A 20,642-nucleotide genomic window follows, 5' to 3' on the forward strand; every position below is an offset into this window, starting at 1 on the left:
CCTCCATTTTGTGTTTCGGTACAATCGAGAGACAAGATGGAGGGCAAACAATGTTCGGTATGGCTAGAAGGGGGCACGGTAGAGACTTCTTGACCCTCTAGGTTTTCTGAGGGGGGCTTAGGAGGCTCATAAAGGTAAAAAAAAAAATCTTTAATTTTCCACGGGGGGAGCACCCGGTACGCGCACCGGTAAGCGTACCGGGAAGCGTACTTTGGTGAAAAATAGTGAAAAAAGTTAGAAAAAGATAAACGTTTTGAATGATCAGAGGTAGGGTAGCTCTGAAAAGAGCTTTTGGGTTCTGTGGTTGAGTTAGGTACCTACAAATAGGTTCCAATGCACAATCTTAAATTCAGGAGGAATATTCTATTTCCCTCATCTGAGAAGTGCACACCATCTCCTCTGTAGATGTCTTGCATGTTGTAACGCAAGTTGTTATTGTATATTGAACCCATTCCACAGTCATGGAAGCAGAAACAGATTTATTCACATGTTTCCGTGCTTTCTCAAATTGTGGACAAAAATGGTTGGACCAGTTCCATTTATGTCTTTGGCATATATTGGAATATACCAAGGCAGTTTGTGGAAAAAGTGTCATCAATTGATCAAAGGTGTCCTTTAAGAGCATTTCCAGACCAACCCCAGTCATAGTGCCTAAATCATTTCCACCACAGTGCACTATTAAGAGGTCAGGGTTTGGCAGATGCAAAAAGGTTTTCTCCAATGGTATCAATTGGTGACATCTCAATCTTCTCTTGCCAATCCACTTGATTTCCACATTTGATAAATCAAGGTTGTGAAAATGTCTGCTATCTGCATTCCTTTGTGCCCAGTGGATGTAGCTATGTCCAATAATCCACACATAATACATGATGAGAGAAGGTTCTGGTGCAGTCAGATGATCTGTGGGAATGAAATGGCAGTTGGAACAGTAGGAGTTTACAAAAAAATAATTGTGGAGTTTCCCTGCTCTTGAATCACAAGCAATGATTGGTGGATTCAGATAGTTGAAAACTGAAAGTTAGGGTGCATTGTTTGTGTTGTGTGAAAGAAGCAATTTGAATGGTTAAAAAAAAGTCACTAAAAGTAAAAATACCCTGGATAAGCTGGTGTATTGAGAGGTCAAACATCCTTGCTGAGTTAATTTGCAACATTGTAAGATAAACTTTTGAACCTTAGAGTTCAGTTAGGAGGGAGTTGCTATGGTAACAGATAGAAAGGTGAGAGAGGGGGAAGGGTGTTGGTTTGAAAATAGTGAGGGAAGACTTTTGATTGGTTGAATTAAGGCATATGTGTACAAAGTTAGAGATTTTCTATGCCAGTCTTGGTTTCAGTGTATTGAGAGCACACCTTTTGCTCTGCTAAAGAAAAATTGGTGTGTGTGTCTGACACTGTTCTCAATCTCCAAAAGCATTTGTAAAGGTAAGTAATGATTTATTTAATTTAGATAGAGACTTATTTGCTCTATGGAGAATATTTGGAAGCAGATAGTTATGTTTCAGAAGTGAAATTGTATGCTAGTATATAAGTCCTGTGTTGTGTTTCTAAAATGTTATACAAAAAACGATTTTGGGTGCAAATGAATGGTATTTTCATTTGGCCCTTATTTATGATTGCCTTGTGCAACTGGTGCTTCACTTTATACATGGGAAATAAGTGACGCTCTTGTGGCGCAAGGCCTTTATAATTAAGGCTCAGAGTTTGTTGGCTGTTGATTTGTTATTTGCTTTTTGATAATATTTATTATGAACATTTGCAAGATAGTGGATTTGTATTTTAAAAGTGATATTGAGAGCTTATACATAGGTTCTGGGCAGTGTTTTTTAAATGTTATTCAAAAAACGATTTTGGGTGCAAATGAATTGTATTTTCATTTGGCCCTTTTTTATGATTACCTTGTGCAACTGGTGCATCACTTTATACATGGGAAATAAGTGACGCACTTGTGGCGCAAGGCCTTCATAAATAAGGCCCTGAGTTTGTTGGCTGTTGATTTGTTATTTGCTTTTTGATAATACTTATTATGATCATTTGCAAGATAGTGGATTTGTATTTTGGGACACAGTTATGTTTCAAAACTCATATTGAGTGGTTGTACATAGGTTCTGCGCAGTGTTTCTTAAATGTTATTCAAAAAACGATTTTGGGTGCAATTCATTGGTATTTTCATTTGGCTCTTTTTTATGATTGCCTTGTGGCGCCAGTGCATCACTTTAAACATGGGTAATAAGTGACGCACTGGTGGCGCAAGGCCTTCATAAATAAGGCCCTGACTTTGTTTGCTGTTGATTTGTTTTTGGATTTTTGATAATGCTTGATATCAACATTTGAAAGATAAAGGATTTGTATTTTGGGAAACAGTGACGTTTCAAAAGTGCTATTCTGTGCTTGTACATAGGTTCTGCGCAGTGTTTTTTAAATGTTATTAAAAAAACGATTTTGGGTGCAAATGAATGGTATTTTCATTTGGCCCTTATTTATGATTGCCCTATGCAACTGGTGCATCACTTTATACATGGGAAATAAGTGACACTCTTGTGGCGCAAGGCCTTCATAAATAAGGCCCTGACTTTGTTTGCTGATATTGAGTGGTTGTACATAGGTTCTGCGCAGTGTTTCTTAAATGTTATTCAAAAAACGATTTTTGGGTGCAATTGATTGGTATTTTCATTTGGTCCTTTTTTATGATTGCCTTGTGCAGCTGATGCATCACTTTAAACATGGGTAATAAGTGACGCACTGGTGGCACAAGGCCTTCATAAATAAGGCCCTGACTTTGTTTGCTGATATTCTGTGCTTGTACATAGGTTCAGAGCAGTGTTTCTAAAATATTATTCAAAACGATTTTGGGTGCAAATGAATGGTATTTATATTTGGGTCTAATTTATGATTGTCTTGTGCAACTGGTGCATCACTTTATATATGGGAAATAAGTGACGCTCTTGTGGCGCAAGGCCTTCATAAATAAGGCCCTGAGTTTGTTTGCGTTTGGTTTGTGTTCCGCATTTTGATAATGCTTGATATCAACATTTGCAAGGTAGAGGATTTGTATTTTGGGAAACAGTGACGTTTTAAAAGTGATATTGAGTGCTTATACATAGGTTCTGGGCAGTGTTTTTTAAATGTTATTCAAAAAACGATTTTGGGTGCAATTGATTGGTATTTTCATTTGGCCCTTTTTTATGATTGCCTTGTGCAACTGGTGCATCACTTTATACATGGGAAATAAGTGACGCACTTGTGGTGCAAGGCCTTCATAAATAAAGACCTGAGTTTGTTGGCTGTTGATTTGTTATTTGCTTTTTGATAATACTTATTATGAATATTTGCAAGATAGTGGATTTGTATTTTGGGACACAGTGATGTTTCAAAACTCATATTGAGTGGTTGTACATAGGTTCTGCGCAGTATTTCTTAAATGTTATTCAAAAAACGATTTTGGGTGCAATTCATTGGTATTTTCCTTTGGCTCTTTTTTATGATTGCCTTGTGGCGCTGGTGCATCACTTTAAATATGGGTAATAAGTGACGCACTGGTGGCGCAAGGCATTCATAAATAAGGCCCTGAGTTTGTTTGCTTTTGATTTGTGCTCTGCTATTTGATAATGCTTGATATCAACATTTGCAAGATATAGGATTTGTATTTTGGGAAACAGTGATCTTTCAAAAGTGATATTCTGTGCTTGTACATAGGTTCAGAGCAGTGTTTCTAAAATGTTAATCAAAAAACGATTTTTAGTGCAAATCAATGGAATTTATATTTGGGTCTAATTTATGATTGCCTTGTGCAGCCGGTGCATCACTTTAAACATGGAAAGAAAGTGATGCACTGGTGGCGCAAGGCTTTTATAAATAAGGTCCTGAGTTTATTTGCTCTTGGTTTGTGCTCTGCTATTTGATAATGCTTGATATTAATATTTGCAAGGTAAAGGTTTTCGTATTTTAGGAAAGAGTGAGGTTTCAAAAGTGATATTGACTGCTTATAGATAGATTTTGCCCTGTGTTTTTTAAATGTTATTCAAAAACGATTTTTGGTGCCAATCAATGGTATTTTTATTTAGGTCTTATTTATGATTGTCTTGTGGCGCTGGTATGTCACTTTTAATATGAGTTACACTGGTGGTGCAAGGCCTTCATAAATAAGGCCCTGAGTTGTTGTTGTCTAAACTTAAATATGTTGCAATTTATTGTTTATATTGTTTGCTTTTTGACATTACTTTGTTGTTTGCTAATAGTGGTCCTTCATGTGTTTTTTTTTCAGAACAACAGATTCAAATCAACTTCTGAAAGCCAGCAAAAATGCCTTCAAGGCAAAGAATTATCAAAAATACCATACGTAAAAGGAGAATATCAACAACAGAATTTATGGAATCCTCTACAACAACTACTCCAAAAAACACCAGAAAAGCTTCTGGTAAGCCAATTAAGTCTTTTCTTCGGAACATATGTCGTAGAAAAAGAAATGATATTGCTAATGTGAATATTCAGAAAAAGACAGCAAATCTAAAAAGGAAGGAGAGGCCCACAAAAAATTTCTCGATTGGAGCAGGAGAGAAGAGAATGGATAGCAATAGAAGGGTAAATGAATTTAGGGACATTCGTAGGCGAATGTTTCGCAATAGGGTAGTTTTAAATTTGCTAAAAAATGATAAGAAAAGTAAACTGAGAGCTGCTTTTTACAAGAAAAAGAAAAGTGTAGAAAAGATTGTTGATCAGGCTTTTGAAGTTAAGAAAAAATTATTTATTTTAGTAATCAATAGAATTAGGATACTTAATAAGGCAATTGATGTTTTCAAATCGAACAGTAGATGGAAAAGAATTATTAATCGGAGTAATTTTTGTGAAGTATTTTCTGGAGAATGGATGCACAGTTCAAGTTCTGAGCCATTTTTCAATGAGGAGAATTACTTTCAGGAAAATGATTTGGTGCATGCAGTTGACACCAGTGGTCGAGCATATGAGGTGAAAGATGGTTGTGTGATGGAAAAAGAGAAACTTGTATCTAGAGATGCAGAAGAGGTGTTAGCTGATGAAGTTTTAGGGAGACTTACTAAGGGTCCAGTGTACACATGGAAGTGCAGTAGTATTTGTAGTGTGCGACAGGATTCAATCGATTTGCTTCGAAATTTCTTACGTACATATAGTAAGAAAAGTCTCAAACAAAAAATGAAGATCTTGCAAGAGTTAGAGCCTTGCAGAGTGAGAGAAAGCACAGGTTTGCATAGGCCTTCACTGGCTTGTCTTTCTAGAAAAGTATGTCGGAGTGTTTTTCATCATTTTAGGATGTTAGCAGTGCATCATAATAAGGTGAGGAAATTAGTGAGAAAGTTGTATTATGCAAAAAGTCCAGCACTTAAGCTTAAACAGTTAAACAGTGCTCTTTTGCATGGATCTGAAGTGGATGTGAAGACTATTTGTGAAGAAATTGAGTTTTGTTATTTTGGGAACAAAGAGGACAGTGTAGAAATAGATATAGTAATGGATGGTAATGTGGAAGATAATGGACAGATTTCAAGTATAGAAAAGTTTGACGAGGAAATTACCAAGTTTAAGGTGAAATCAAGTGAAAGGCCTAATTTAACTTGTGTGTGTTGTCGACGGACTCATTATAAGATTCAGACTAGGTTAGTTGATTTATATGCAAAAAGTGAATTGGAAAATAATAGTGAATGGAAGGATTTTGTAAGTTATTTGTTGGTGGAGAATTCTTTTGATTTGAGTTTTGATCAGCGTATTTGTAATTATTGTTTAAAAAAATTAAATGAAAATAGAATGCCTGCTAGAGCAGTTCATAATAATCTTCAGTTGATAGATATTCCTTCTGAATTGATGGATCTAAATACTTATGAATCTATTTTGATTCAATGTGTCCATCCTTTTCAGGCTATTGTACGCATGGAGCCTAAGACAGGGAAATTGCCTCCATCAGATTTACAGAGAGGATTAAAGGGAAGAGTTGTTTATTTGCCTCTAGATGTAAAGAAAAATATTGATGCAATTGGTGTAGAAAGAGTAGAAGAAGATCCTCTAGTTATTCTAGTTAATGGGGTTCCGACAAAGAGTAAGAAAATCTGGCAAGATTTAGTGGATGTTAGAAAAGTCAAAAAGGCAACGTTGTATTTGGTCAAAAACAATGAGTACTACAAAGATGTAAGTGTTGGAGCAGAGGAAACAGCTACAGAAGAAGACAGTGATTGTTCAGTTGGTCAAATTGAAAAAGTTGATGTGTCTAGAAGTGAAGAAATATATGAACATTATACTGTTCATCCTTTGCATTCCAAAGAAGTAATGGGAAATGCAATTGACTTGTTTCAAATGAAAGCAGCAAAAGGAAGTCCCATTAGTGTATGGGAAGAAAGTTTGGAAGCTCGTTGTTTTCCACAATTATTTCCAACAGGTCGTGGTGGACGATATGATGATCGACCAGTTCAAATTCCTGCAGCTGAATACCGGACTCTAAGATTATATGCTGAAGATCCAAGGTTTTGTCAATGCATTCCATATTTGTTTCATCTACTGTTTGAAAGTGATTTGTCTGAGCTTTCTTATGCAGTTAATCATATACTAAAAGGTGGAGCTCATTTGCAAAATGTTTGTGCAAGGGACTTTATGGAGAAAGTTAATCTGCAAGATAGTATTTTGGAATCTCAGCTAATCAATCTCATGGCATGTCAACGTGGAACCAATGAGTATTGGTTCCGTCGTCATGGAGAATTGAAATGTATGCTAAGAAACTTAGGAACTCCTACATGGTTCCTCACTCTTAGCTGTGCTGAGTATGCATGGGACGACTTACTTGAATTTCTACGAGAGGCAAATGAAAACATACCAAATATAGAATTGAAAACACCTGGAGAACTGTGTTCTTTGGATCCAGTGAATGTTTGCAGATATTTTAATCATAGATTTGAAGCTATGATGTCTTTTATTACCAACAAAAAAAATCCTCCCCTTGGAGAGGTTTTGGATTTCTTTTGGAGGAAGGAATATCAAGCGAGAGGTGCTCCTCATATACATTTGTTGTTGTGGATTAAAGATGCACCCAAATTTGGATCAGATTCAGATGAAACAGTGATGAGTTTCATTGAAGAGTATTCAACATGTGCTGTTCCAAAATCTACTGTAGAAAACAGTTTAAGGCAACAAGTTTTACATTTTCAATCTCATCGTTGTGGAAAGTACTGTCGTCGAAAATTTAAAAACAAGGAAAAGTACTACACGAAATGTCGTTTTGCATTTCCTCGATCAGTGATTTCTAAGGGAAGAGTAAATAATTTGATGTCATCTCTACGACATACTGTGACGAGGAAATCTCCCAAAAATACATACAATTTGAAAAGAAATGAAGAATCTAAGTACATCAACGATTACAACCCAGTGATTTTGTCCATGTGGAATGCTAACATGGATATTCAGTTCGTTGCTGACAACTCTATTGCTGTGGCTTGATATGTGACATCTTACATTACCAAAAAAGAAAAGACAGAACTGAAGGAAATGTGGGAGGACATTTCACATGAAAAGAGTCTAAGCAAGAAATTATACAGTTTCAGTCTGAAGATGTTGTCGCATCGAGAAATTGGAGCATATGAATGTTCTGATCGGTTATCATCAGAAAGTCTCTATGCCAAATCAAGAACAATCATTTGGGTGAGTCTAGGTCTTGCTGCAACACGAAACCGAGTTTTGAAATCTGTACAAGAAATTGAATATCTGGCGGAGAAAGAACCAAACAGTACAGATATTTTGAAGACAAACATGTTGGATACATACTATCCAAATAGAAGTACTCACCTTGAGAACACTTGTTTGTATGAAGTTCTGCAAAACTACAGTTATAAGAGGAACATCACAGAAGATATCAATAATGGAAAATATGCACTCATTGGCTATGAAGGATGTCTAGTGAAGCAGAAAAAAGGCCATTTGATTAATCATCGAAAATTGAGTTGTGAAGTTCCAGACAAAAGAGAATTTTACTATTTAGCTCTTTTGCAACTCTTTAAGCCATGGCGTACAGAAGAGGAACTACTTGGAGATTTACTCTGTTATGAAGACTCTTTTAATGCAACTAAGGATACCATAGAATGTCCTATTTTTCTAAATTATCTGCAAATGTTGAATGAAGAAATGGAGCAAGAAACAACAATTGCTGAAGAGATAGCTAGAGACAGTTCTCAAGATAGTCAGAGTTCTACTTCATTGTGTCAGGATCCACTAGGAGGACCTATTATCCAAAATGAAGCTGCCACTGCCATGTATGTGGTGGAAAGAGCTATGGAACAAGCTCAAGAGGATGGAGTTAACTAAGAAGATTTGGTAAAGCAACTAAACGTTGAGCAGAAAAAGATATATGATGAAGTCACAGAGCAGATTGAACATGGATTCAGACATGAGAAAAAAGAGTGCTCATGTACATCATTTGACCCTGTCCGACTATACGTAAGTGGAGAAGCGGGGACAGGAAACGTTTTCTAATTAAAGCCATTGGAATTTATCTGCAGAAAAGGACTGATTCACCACTGTCTTGTGTTGTAACTGCTCCAACTGGTCTGGCAGCACATAACATTAAAGGGATTACTCTACATCGTTTACTGATGCTGCCAGTTGAGCATGATAATAAATTGCATTACAACAAGTTATCTGGAGATGCGTGTTCTGAAGTTTCAAGAGTCTTGAAGAAAATGAAACTTCTTATCATTGATGAAGTAAGCATGGTCTCAAATCTAATGCTTGCTTTTGTGCATTTGAGAATGCAAGAAATTCTTAGAACAGAGTATGATGTGTTATTTGGAGGAAAACACATTATTGTTTTTGGAGATCTATTGCAGTTGACTCCAGTAAAAGGACAACCAGTGTTTAAAATGCTCACACATGAAGATACCAGGAAGTCCCTTGGAAGCATTGGAAACGTTAATATATGGTTACATTTTAAATATGCTGAACTGCTTCAAAATATACGACAGGCAAAGGATGAAGATTATAAAAATATTCTACAAGATGTAAGAATTGGAAAAGTGACCGAGCTTGGGAAAAAAGCTTTGCATGGTCGATTAATTTCAAATTTGTATCCAAATGAAAACATTCTTCCAGAGAATATTTTTTAAAAAATGACTGAGAAGAAATCTGGGATATGTTTGATGCCAACTCTGCAAGAATGTTCCATCTTCAACAACGAAATGTTAGAGTTAGAAAATGAAGAGATTGTGAAACTGGAAGCAATAGATAAAATAGAGCATATGGGTGCAACAATTGTTTTGTCTGAAAATTTGAAAACTAAATTGGATTCATTAGAGAAAAATATTTCTAAAACAGCTGGTTTTGAAAAAACTCTGAATGTGTGTTTAAATTGTCGTATCATTTTGAGAAGGAATTTAAATGTTGAAAGAGGTCTGGTAAATGGAGCAATGGGTTATGTTGTTGATTTTGTGAATTACAGAAATAGAGATGGAATTGAATTTTTAAAATAAAATTTGATGGCATTGAACAAGTACAACAAATAAGTCATGGTTCTGCTAGATTTTTACTTGTAAAAGACTTATATGTTCGCCGAAAACAGTTTCCTGTTTGTTTGGCATATGCAGTAACAATTAATTAATCTCAAGGTTTAAGTGTAGAGAATGCTTTGATGAACATTGGAAGATCTGTGTTTAAAGAGGGTATGGCATATGTGGCATTATCCCGAGTCAGAACTTTATCAGGATTGTACTTGATTGCGTGTGATGAGACAAAGATTTGTGCAGATCTAGATTGTGTTAAAGAATACAATAGGTTAAGAAGAGAGTAAGCGCCACATTTGCCTCAATATCCTCTGTTTGAAAAACGTGTGGTAGGCCGAAAAAGAAGAAATGAGGATAATTGCAGTGAGGTAGTTGCAAAAAGACAAAAAGTAGAGAAAACTGTAATTGAAAACAAGAAGAAAAAGAATTGTGAAGAAAATGTTGTTGGATTTCAGTTTGAAAATAGTTCTGGTGTCAACTGCTATGCTAATGTAGTGGTTAATGTTGTTTTTTTTCTTAACAGTTTACAAGAACAGATTGTTGAAAATCGGGATCAAAGATTGTGTGGTTTATTGAATTCTGTGTTTGAGAAATGTAGCAGTGGTACAGCAGAAATAGAAAGTGTAACAGAAATTCGAAATATTTTAGATATGTGTTCTGGTCAAGATAAATTTTCACAGAACATTGAGCAGGATTGTCAGGTTTGGTGTTTTGGAAGATGAAGGTGTAGATGTAGATAATCTTTTCAGCCTTTCTTATCAATGGCAGCATGACTGCCACAATTGTAGTTTATCAAGTACTACTAGAATAGACACTGAAAAATGTATATATTTGACTTTACCTGACTGTAAATCAGTGTCATTTAAAAATCTAGTTAAAGCAGCAGATCATAATATGGTGTGTACCCAATGTAACTGTACAATGCTGTCCACATTATTTATACAAAGTTATGGGCAGTATATCATTTTAGTTTTCCAACGATGTAGACCTGATGGAACTAAATTGACAACTTCTATCAAAGATTTTGTGGCTTCTCAGTTATCAATTTCAGGAAGAACCTTTACAACTGAAGCTATTATTTATCATGATGGTTCTTCGACAACCTCAGGACATTATACATGCTACTTAAAATCTGAAAATGGATGGAGTTACTGCAATGATTCTCATTTAACTTATAAACAACGTTTGCCTTATGACTCTACAAATTCTTATCTAGTGTTTTTAAAACCAAAGTTTTAGTAAAGGGAATTGGGCTTTGAAGTTGGGAATAGATAATAAAAGTTAGTTAGTTAGTTAGTTAATCTAATATTTTAAATTATTTATCTCATGTAGATACTTTAAGTGGATCTCAAAGCAAAAAATACTGATATATCTGACACAAATTGGCCGTGAGGAAAGTGTAAGGTATGATGTTCTTAGATCTTTTTTCATAGGAAGTCGATGAAGTGGAAGTTATAGAGCACAGCAGACTTTTTTTTCCACCAAAAGGACCTTCACTATCTTCTATTTGGCCTCACTGAAAAGTAAGTGAATCAAAGATTAGTGTACATATATGAGATGTATGTTTGAATGGGTTTTTTTAAACACAATCTTTTAGATTGTGTTTTTTTTTCCCGCTGTTATATGATGAAGACTTTGAACTCACTAATTTAAGTGAAATTCAATATATTCTGAGAACAGCAAAAATAAATAATGTAACATATTGTAGAAGTTATTGTGTAGTTTGCATTGTGTAATTTATATTGTGTTCACATTGTCTCACACTCATTTTCCTTTTTTACCCTTATTTACCTCTCTTTACTAATTTACACTCTTTTTTCATCGCTGTTTCTTTACTGCACTTCATTCACAACTTCTCAATCTAATTGGAACTGTCTGCATTTCCTCTGTTCCTTCCACCACTTTTTATCTTTTTCATATTCTCTCAGTACTACTGCTTTAGTTTCCTAACACTCTCTTTCTTTTTCTCCATTTTTTTTTCTTTCGCACTCATTGTACTGTAGTTCACTTAGTTCTTCCTTTTGTTTTTCTGTGTACTTACTCTCTCACTCCTGTTTTATCCATCGTTCTATAATAACCTCATTCCTTTCATCCCTTCACTCTGTGACTTCACTTCACTCACTCTCAGTCATCTTCTATTCCTCTTTTTTATTAATAGTTTCTCAATCAGACTCCTCTCCTTTTCACTCATTTTTCTTTTACTTTCTTCTCTTTACTGATTTTGTTTTGATATCTTACATTCTTTTAGTATCTTACTTACCTTTAGGAATTTGTTCTCTTTCTATTTCTTTTTCCTTCTTTTTTCTCTTTCTACATTACTTTCTTTCTGTTTTTGTGTCCTTCACTATTGCTTCATTTCTTAGTAAACTTTTGTAGATTTTTAAACCTCATGAACTGTTTCTTCTATTTTATTATTTATTTTTAAGTAATTATAACGTGTTTTTTCTTTTATCTTTCACAGATACAAGTTTTTATTAATTATATGGTGAGTGTGTTTACAAAATGTTTTTTGTTATCACCTTTTGTTTTATTTTCACTATTTTTCTCTCACCCTACCTCACCCCTGTTTCCTTACTTTGCTTCCCTCACTTATTCTTTTCTTCCATGTTTACTTCCTACCACATTCAACTTCTTTCAGTATCTCTGCTTATCCACACTCCTTCACTTACCTTTTTTACTGGTTCACTTATTCCCTTTGTGACACTCCTTCCTTTTCTCTCTCTCTTCTTTCTCTCTGTCACTCCCCATGTCTTACCCTTATTCACTTATATGTACCCTCTTTCACTCCTCTTTACTTACACTCACTGCTATTTTCTTTCTCTCCGTCACCGCTGTTACTTTTCTCTGGTTCCGTCACTATCTGCCATTCCCCATACTTAACTCTTCTTCCTTTTACCGGAAGCGCTCCAGAGTCAAATAAAAAAAAAAATTAAAATGGTATTAAAATACCATTGAAATTCACTAAAAAAAAACATAGGTTTCACACCAGTTATAGTTAGGAATTAGCATTTAAAAAACCTATTACATTCACTGAAAAAACCATAGGTTTCACACCAGTTATAGTTAGGAATTAGCATTTAAAAAACCTTTGAAATTCACTGAAAAAACCATAGGTTTCACACCAGTTATAGTTAGGAATTAGCATTTTAAAAACCTATTAAATTCACTGAAAAAACCATAGATTTCACACCAGTTATAGTTACCTGGAAATTTTACTGACATAAAACCATTGAAATTCCCACGTTATAGTAAGTTGGACTCACTATAACTTGCGCGTGTAATGCACTGCTGATGACATCACATATTACATCACTCATGACATGGTCAGAGACATCACTCATGACATCACTGATGACACCATCCTTGTGACAGACTGACAGACCTCCTTTGGGTGTAATGTAACCCTTGAAACACATATTCAAAAATAGAAACTAAAATTTTCAAAAAAATAGAGATACCCATACCAGTTACAACAACCAATTCAGTAATTCCACCATGTATATACACATCCACTCATTCACCAACAGTTCTATATAGTCATTCATACATATACTCACTCATCATATGTAGTGAGACACCTATACATCCGTTAACACACCGACAGTCTTCCAAAAGTTGCTCACACACATACTCACACATGCAAATAAACTATTGAACATCCATTTTTTTGCATATACAACTATACACACACTACCTCCTTACTTCTAAGGAAACTTACACATACTTACTCTCTTAAACAATCATTCATAGAAACACATACTTTTTAAAACAAGAACTCTTTCAATCTCTCACTCTCACATATACTCACTTATATACATCAATACTCACATATACTAGATTAAAACATATGTAGTTACTGATAAAGACACTAGTAAGACAGGCATTCAATTACTAACACATACATATACACACTCATTCACACATACAGTCCGGCACATATGCTGTCTTCAAAACACATACAAACAGTGAGTCAGTCATTGATGCATCTATGTGCTAAGTAACACCCCCACCAAATCATACAGACACTTATACTGATAGTAAAAAAAACATCTAATAACCCATATACACACACATGTAGCTACTCACCAACCCATGCAGCCACTTATACACAAAGTGAAACACTGATACAAACATTTAAATATTTAAACAATACTCGCTAATATATGTATTCACTATGATACACTTAATAAGCCAGTTAACCAATCAATTTTTTTTAAAAAAACATCCATTAAGACACTTATTGAAACATTTATTCTTCCATCGATCTTTACATAAACATATATAAAACATGTTTATTTTTCAGAAAGACACACATTCACTGGATGGTGTCATCAGTGATGTCATGAGTGATGTCTCTGACCATGTCATGAGTGATGTAATATGTGATGTCATCAGCAGTGCATTACACGCGCAAGTTATAGTGAGTCCAACTAACTATAACGTGGGAATTTCAATGGTTTTATGTCAGTAAAATTTCCAGGTAACTATAACTGGTGTGAAACCTATGGTTTTTTCAGTGAATTTAATAGGTTTTTAAAATGCTAATTCCTAACTATAACTGGTGCATATATATATATATATATATATATATATATATATATATATATATATATATATATATATATATATATATATATATATATATATATATATATATATATATATCAATGACTCACAACATTTATTTATTTATTAGTTAACCAAATTAAGGCACAATGCTTTTTACTAATTATAATACTTGTATCTAAACGAATGATTAAGATGAAACAAATACTTTTACTATGTCTATCATTTTGCACGTCCAGTGAATGTCGTTACGTATGCACTTGTCACTTTAAATTTGAAAAGTTCTGTCTTACCTGTGTCATGTGATCAAGGCTCGTCCAGAGCCGAAACATTATGACGGCACAAGCAATAAAATAAGTAAAGACTGGAATCTGGGTCCGTGTCTGTGTTTGCAGCGCAAGCATAACCACGCGGAGTTTTGGATATAATGGGCGGTTTTTGTTTCGCACGGCCACATACGGACAGTCCTGCCAAGTATCACGCATCAAGTTTCTATTTTTAGACATAATGCTCGAAAAGCTGCATTTTACCTTTGGAGCATATTGGCATCGCAGCCTGTGAAAATACAAGCGTCCTAATCTTCTATTTATAATGTGGTTTGAGAAATGAAAGCATTTTTTAGGCGCCAGAACTGCTTTAACACTCAGCCTGTCTTCTGCCAACATAACAGACACGCATTTGCCTCTGCCGCAGCCTTCTTGGTTTTCTTGAGGTGATGTTACTCGCTGGTTAAAATCAAATCTTAAATTGGTGAAAAGTGGATTACTGAACACCTTGAGCAAGTGAGATAAATGCCACTTGACCCCTGTGATTGGTAACTTTGCTGGTTAGTACTTTAATTGACTGAGCCCTATTAGGTTTTACAAATACGTTTTTTTCAAAAGTCTGTGAATTCCATGTTATTGCCCTCCCCCGTTTTTCGGTCTTGGCAGTAAATTGTACTTTAATGTCCAAGGTGATTCGCTAGAGCACTGTTGTTTCCAGCTGGTGGCATCCCTACACCTCCAAGCTGAGTTAAGTGATGTCTTTAAAGCCCTGTGAACTTGACTTGTTCATTCATTTCCTCAGTTTCATAGGAAGAGTTTCAGGACCTAGTTGTTAAGGGGGAGGGATATTTTTACCACAGGATTGCATCATGCACATTTCTGCCCCGGTTGAGAAGTGGGATATAAGCTGGCCGTAAAATTGTTTTAAACGTAATTCTTCCAGCAAAGTGCTGCCAGTGAAGAAATGTAGTTTGTGTTTAAGCCATACACTTAATTCCATAGGTCATGAATGCCCGTTTTAGAGACCCCCCATTTTTTTCATCGCAGGAAAACCCCTAATGTCAAGGTCTTCCATTTCTGGTGCTTTGCATAAGTTTTAAGATGATCTTAGTTTCTTGTTGCTCAAATGGGTGTAATTGCTGCTATTTATATGTTTCCCCTCCTTTTCATTGCTTGATTTTGCGCGCAAGAAAGTGTCACTCATAGTTGATGAAATGTCACTCATAATTTCACTGAAATTCCTAAAATGTCACACATAGCAATCTGAAACCTTGGCAGCTATGTACGGGGCCCCTACTTCATTGAGAGTCGACTCGCAAGCGGGACACTTCTGCCGAGTATGCTTGGCTTTTTTTGAATTCCTGGAAGGAAATGCGAGTTTGACCCCCCAAAGCCCCTGGCATTTCTGGAAACCTTACTGCACCACTGAGAGACACAGACTCGGAGGAGACGGAGACTCACGGCAGGAGCGAAGGTAGGAACTAATCGGCAATTAGGGGTGATGAGAAAACCAGCGGTAGCACACAGAAACGCGTGATTGCCTATGTAGTTTTTGGAACTGCTACACAGCGACATACAAATATTGCACAATGTCAGCTGACATGGTTAGAGACAGGGAGGCTGCTGCAATGGACATGTTGTCTGACAGCCCTCAAAGTATGATAGGTGTAAAACAATCAGACGCCAGTAGAAAAAAAAATACAGACTCCCTGGCTAAAATAGCAATCTGAAACCTTGGCAGCTATGTACGGGGCCCCCACTTCATTGAGAGTCGACTCGCAAGCGGGACACTTCTGCCGAGTATGCTTGGCTTCTTTTGGATTCCTGGAAGGAAATGCGAGTTTGACCCCCCGAAGCCCCTGGCATTTCTGGAAACCTTACTCCACCACTGAGAGGCACGGAGGAGACGGAGACTCACGGCAGGAGCGAAGGTAGGAACTAATCGGCAATTAGGGGTGATGAGAAAACCAGCGGTAGCACACAGAAACGCGTGATTGCCTAGATAGTTTTTGGAACTGCTACACAGCGACATACAAATATTGCACAATGGCAGCTGACATGGTTAGAGACAGGGAGGCTGCTGCAATGGACATGTCTGATAGCCCTCAAAGTATGATAGGTGTAAAACAATCAGACGCCAGTAGAAATAAAAATACAGACTCCCTGGCACAACGAAGGCTTCCCCCAGGCAGGGGGGAGCGGAAACCACGTCCACTCGGCCCTGCCCACAACCAGGCGGCGGCCATCTTGAGGCGGCTCGGGCCGCGGCGGTGATCTCGGGAATAAAACGAGGGGTTCGCACCCTCGAAATTAAAATAAAAAGCATTAAAATAAAAGAGAAGCCCCCCAAGCCCCCCCCCCCCCCAAAAGAATTCTGAAAATTCGCGGGGGTGCGCGCACGCGTGCGCCCTTATAGATATATAATTTGTTTCTCTTTTACTTTTCTCAGGAACCACTGGAGGGATTTACACTATTTCACCAAAAGCGTGATCTGCGTACCAGACACTACCATTTTGACAAGTTTGGTGTAATTCCCTTCAGCGGTTCAAGCTGTAGCCGAGTCTAAAGGTCCTACGGAAATTAACATGGGGAAAACACATTTTGGGACCCCCCTTTTTTCTCAGCCCCCACTTGACGAATCCCCCCCAAACTTTCAGGGAAGGAGCAGAGCGGAGTGAGCCATCTTCTTTGAGAAATTTGTGAAGATTCATCAACCAGCGCCAAAGTTATTCCCAATAGAATGTTGGGGATTTCCTATGGAAACTAGGTCCTAACTATATATACCTACTGGCTACCGCCAGTAGGTAATATATATTACCTACTGGCGGTCGCCAGTAGGTATATATAGTTAGGATTTTTTCTCTATGTAACTTTTGAAAATTCTATGTCTAATAGCTTTGGCGTTTGTGGACAGAATCGGCTGACATTTTCAGGAAAATGGCACATTTTGTTTCTGAGCAGCCCCTGAAAATTTTGGGGGGTTTCGTCAAGGGGGGGCCGAGGAAAAAGAGGGGTCCCAAAACGCGTTTTTAACATTGAGTTTTCCATAGGGCGTTTGGCCTCACTTTTAGCTCGAACGGCTGAATGGATTTGCACGAAACTTGGCAAAATTGTAGGGACTGTTAGCCCGATGTGCCTTTGCTGGGTCTCAATATATGTGCTCCAGTGGATTTTGAGAAATTAACGTTTAAAAAAACAGATATATCTGTGACAGCGTCCCGGATAGCGCACCAGTTCGCGTACTTTTCGCGTAACGGAGCTTTGCGAAGCGAAGCTGATTGGCTCTCCGGTGTCTGTCAACATTCTAAACAGTCCGGAGCGGCCGCCATCTTGTCTCTCGGTAGGATCGAGAGACAAGAGGAGGAGAAAAACGAAGGGGGAATTTAATGAAAGGGGGCAAGGTAGACCCCTCTTGACCCCCTAGGAATGATGTTGGGGTTATTAAAGGGTCCCGTGGGAAAAATAAAAAAAATTGATTTTTCACGGTAGAAGCGCTTCCCGGGAATTCGCCATTTTGTATTTCATTTTAATTAAATTACAGGGTATAAGGGGGTACGGGAGACGTATCCTGACCCTTTATGTTTTCTGAGGGTGGCTGAGGAGGCTCATATATGTTGATACATGTCTTCCAGCGGCTGCGCGTGAGCGTTTTTTTTTTTTTTGCTGCGTGACGTCTGTTAACGTTCGATTCGAAGGAAATCCGGAATTGTTGACCGCCATTTTGTCACTGCGAGTAAATATTTTGTTAAAAATAATTGTTATAAATTAATCCGTATTGATAAACATTGTCTGCGCCATCTTGCCTTTTTTCCAATGCCACAATTTTGTCGTGCACGGCAGCCATTTTAGATGCCTTGACCAGACCCACTCTCTGCACGTCGCCGATCCTCAGCATGGCTCCCCACCCTCGCAAGCATCTCCCCCACGCACTGGTCACCCCGCTCTCTCTCTCATGCATGGGCCATAAACCTCCCCCTATCTGCGCTGTTCTTCACTGAGAATTACACCCTGTGCCCGCCCGACACCACCCTTTCACCCTATTCACTACCGCACCCTCTGACACTCCTCTTCCTCTGTGTCTGATTGTCCAGGCCGGTCCTAGGCTATCACCTAGCCGTGCGGATGTAGTTTATGGCCCCAACTTTGAAGAATCACCCCTCTTCAAAGGAGTTACAGTAGATCAAGGCCCCCACCCGATGAGATCCGTCACACCACACGCGTTCCTACTATCTGATAACCATCCTGTATTGTGATTGGGGAGGGGATTCTCACTGTGAGGGTGTGTGGGACCGAGCCTGAAGCGGAAGATTCCAGGGATGCCTCTTTGTACATCAAAGTTTTTACAATTATGTGTCACATAAAAAATATATAGCACTCCAACAAAGTAGTAGGATTATAAAACTTTAATAACTTATAAATATATACAACGCAACAAAAACAGTAAACACATTTAAACATTTTTTTGAAAAAAGAAGCAACAATGGTCAGTAGCTGTCTTTTGTGCGAATAGTCCCAAGGCAGCACAACGTGCTGAGTTCTGGACGGCACCCAGGTGATGTCACCTGGGTGCCGCACTGGTTTTTGGTATCCTACAATGCTGCTCCGAAAAACGGCGTGGGGCGCCCGGGGGGGGGGGGGGGGGGGGGGTAGGCCTCGCCAGTAGCGGTCTGTTGTGCGAATAGTCCCAAGGCAGCAGAACGCGCTGAGATGTGGATGGCACCCAGGTGAAGTCCAGTAAGTTGCTGCACTGTTTTTGGTATCCTACAATGCTGCTCCAAAAAACGGCGTGGGGCACCCGGGGACGGGGGGTGGAGGCGGCGTGAACGGGCCTCCCAGGTGGAGGCTCGTCTGCTGTAGTGGGGCGCCCCTTTACCGTTTCAGTTGCCATTCCGCCCGCTTTTGGCACACTGTGCCAAAACCCGCCATTCAGCTGAGTTGCGCCCACTCTTGCGGTGCAGCGATAGGCGGCTGCCACAGGACTCTCAAAATGGCCGCAGGCTCTTCGGATTTGGGCCTGGTCCACTAAAATGGCCCTGGGACACCTTTGAACTCGGACGCTTGTCTGCTAGGGCTTGGACCCCATTCTCGAAAGCGTCCCCTCAGTCTTGAAGATTCTACAAAAGTCTTGGGGGCCCCCGACTCCCGCAGGCTTCCGGTGGGGAGCGGCTGTCATGATTGCTTGCGGAATGGCCACGACGGAGCTACGAGATGGTGGTGCTCTCATGCTGACGCCAGCTTCAGTCTGAAACATCAGAAACACTGTAGACTATCAATTCGATGAGTTCCGGTGGAGCCCCAACGTGACCCGGTAGGGAAGAACTTGCCCTCCCCTTTTTTGAGTGATGGTTCTTGTTGCCTGTCCCCTCTGTTGTCATCTAACAGAACCTTTATGGATTGCCGAGTGAGAAAAAAAAAGGTGGGGCTTTCATCGTTTGGGAAATAAAAATGTTTTAATCCAATGAAAAGTGTTATTTTTAGGTCATATGATCAAGCCTTCCACTATTAGGAAACCAAAAGTAAAATGAACCAATGAAAAGTTTTATAAACAAGTCACATGACCTGTTATGCGGCTTTGGGCTATAAAAAGCCAAAAAAATCAGTTGGCCCGTGAGGCGGCGTCAGTAGCGGACCGATGTGCGAATAGGCCGAAGGCAGCACAACGCGCCGAGATCCGGATGGCACCGAGGTGGTGTCCAGCAAGTTGCCGCACTGGTGTGGCCATCCTACAATGCTGCGCCGAAAGTCGCCGTGGGGTGCCCTGTTGGCCTGTGAGGTGGCGTCAGTAAGTGGGGGCTGTTTGAGGATCTGACTGCATTGGAAAGCAATGTGATGCGGTGCCTCGCCCCCAAGATGGAGGCTCCTCGGCTGCAGTGGGGCGCCCCTTGGTGTTTCACTCGGTATCCAGCTGAGTTGCGTCCGCACTTGCGGCTACAGTAGGCCGAAGGCAGCACAACGCGCCGAGATCTGGATGGCACCGAGGTGGTGTCCAGCAAGTTGCCGTACTGGTGTGGCCATCCTACAATGCTGTGCCGAAAGACGGCGTGGGGTGCCCGGGGGGAGGCGGCGTGAACGGCCCTCTTCCGCCTCTTCAGGTGGAGGCACCTCATCTGCAGTGCGGCGCCCCTTAGCGTTTCACACGCCGGCCAGCAGAGTTGGGTCCGCACTTGCTGCTACAGTAGGCCGAAGGCAGCACAACGCGCCGAGATCTGGATGGCACTGAGGTGGTGTCCAGCAAGTTGCCGTACTGGTGTGGCTATCCTACAATGCTGCGGGGGGGGGGGAGGCGGCGCAAATGAGCCTCTCTCGCCTCTCC

The sequence above is a fragment of the Lissotriton vulgaris genome, chromosome 3_1 (assembly GCF_964263255.1).
Source record: "Lissotriton vulgaris chromosome 3_1, aLisVul1.2, whole genome shotgun sequence".
Taxonomy (NCBI): domain Eukaryota; kingdom Metazoa; phylum Chordata; class Amphibia; order Caudata; family Salamandridae; genus Lissotriton; species Lissotriton vulgaris.